Source organism: Nannobrachium achirus (assembly GCF_963921795.1).
Source record: "Nannobrachium achirus genome assembly, chromosome: 20".
In the NCBI taxonomy this organism is placed as follows: domain Eukaryota; kingdom Metazoa; phylum Chordata; class Actinopteri; order Myctophiformes; family Myctophidae; genus Nannobrachium; species Nannobrachium achirus.
In genome coordinates, this window is record NC_137827.1 from 31474871 (window position 1) to 31477319 (window position 2449).

The window sequence follows — 2449 nt, forward strand, 5'->3', positions numbered from 1 at the left end:
CGCCTGTACTGCGCAAGCGTCACCGCCATGGTAACAGCCGCATGCTGAAACGATGCCCAAATTTGAAGATGACTGACATCACTGATACCGCTGCCATGGTAAGAGCCACATGCTGAAACAGTGCCCACATTTGGAGATGACTGACATCACTGATAGGTCTGGATTCTCCACCATTACTTCTGAGACTCCTACATTCAATCCCTCATACTGTGTGCGCCCCCCCCCCCCCTCCCCCAGGACTAGTTTAACATTATAGAGCTTTTTATAAGGTCTTAATGTCCCAGTTGTCCCACATACCACCTGGATTCGAACCCAGTATTCATGCACGGGAAACCAAACATCTACTGCTCATTCAAAGGGGAATCCCCCTTGGGCAAGAGAGATATTGGGCCTCTGGGCTACAGGCCGGGCTACTTTCCTACACCCACACAAACACAGCAGACCCAGGGGGAAAAGATTACCAAGACAAATGTGTCACAAAAGCTGGCAATATTTTAAAAAGCTCTTCACCATACTCTCTTGGTGATCTTTTAAAATCACTACCAGTAGCAGAGGGCCACCAACACTTGGGGGGAAAAATGTCAATTTACTGTGGTCTATTAACAGACAGCAGAACCATGCTGTGGAGTAGGAAACCCCATCGGCCTAACATTGTCCTCCTAACTCCTTCACTTAGCTGTGTTTAATAGGCTGTTAATGGACCATCAATCGACCGGCAGCGTGGATATGACAGAGCCCTGTGTGCCCGGAGCAGACTTTGCTCTGGCAGGCCAATAGACCCTAATGAGAGGGACAGTGGCTCAGTGTCATAGCCCTATCATTAGTCAATGGACAGATCAATGGGACACAGTCTTGAGATAATCAAGCTATCGTGGAGTTTGTTTCAACTTCTGCACAGGACAGTGCTGAAATCTTCGAACTTCTGCTGTTTATGTTTTGATGTTTGGTATAACACTGCTGATGAGCATTGAGCAGACCTCAAGTTGCGGACACTAAGATGCACTTATTTTAAACTGTGGGCTCAGAGGCATCCATAGTCTCCCTGCAATGAATACCAGTTACAAGGGAGGCTATAGACAGAGACTGATTGCAGAGCAGATAAATGTGTTTCAAGAGATGGGGTTTAAAGCCATGACAGAGAATTGGAGTGTCATGATGCAAGGCTACCCCTGCTTTGATACTCATAGAACAACCACACTAACAATAATATTCCTTCAAGGCTTCGCACACAAAACCATGCTGCATGCACGCACAGGCTGACATCCTTGACTAAATACTGCAGTCACTATGCCTCCTCTTCAGCTGTCTGCATAGTTTTAGAATGCTCTGTCTGTGTGTGTGTGTGTGTGTGTGTGTGTGTGTGTGTGTGTGTGTGTGTGTGTGTGTGTGTGTGTGTGTGTGTGTGTGTACGTACGTACAGTGGGCTGTCCTACTAGGAAGGGTAATAAATAGCCAAGGGTGTTCCCCTTTCACAGACTGTCTATCTCACAAAGATAACAAAACAACACATAGGCATGCAGACACCCAGACGGGGTGACAGACATAGGCAGAGAGCATGAACAAACAAACAAGAACTGAGGTAGTCTTGAATTCTAAACTTCCTGATATGACATACACTACTTCATCTTGTTGCAATGTAAACATATCTATCAAGTTACACAACAGCGATGCATCCGGGAGGGGAGCTACACCCCCTGCACGTAACTACTTGTTTAATTCAACACACCACCATCAGACAGGTTGCTAGTCGTACAAATGACCAGTGCTTTTAAGAGGCTCAAGACTGTGGCTCCACTTAAGTCACTCGCGCGCTCCCACTCTCCTACACACACAGACACACGCACACTTGACCACTTTAGCCAGGGGAATCTGACCACTTTCTGAGGCTCCTAGTGATTTGTAGGTCACAAAGCTCTCTGTGACCGCTGGTGTTGAGTGTGACTCACTGTCACTTGTAGGTCAGTCTAGGCACAGGCCACACACACACACACACACACCTGCGTACTATTCACACTGACCTCGTTTTATCCCCGCTCATCACTACCATTTAGTGTACCTGTGTAGCTCAATTGGTAGAGCATGCCTCTAACACTGATTGGGTGAGAGGTCCCAAACATGAACCTAAGCATGTTTGGGACCAGTGAAAAAAGAACAATCATGTTAACAAGATATGGTACTGAGAGAAGCTTTAGATTAAAAGAAAAAGGGGAAAAGGGTATATAGAATGTAGGGATATGTTATATTGGTCATGTGATACAGGTACTGTATTGATTAAACAGCCATCAAATTTTGAAAACACACACACACACACACACACACACACACACACACACACACACACACACACACACACACACACACACACACACACACACACACACACACACACACACACACACACACACACACACACACACACACACACACACACACACACACACACACACAC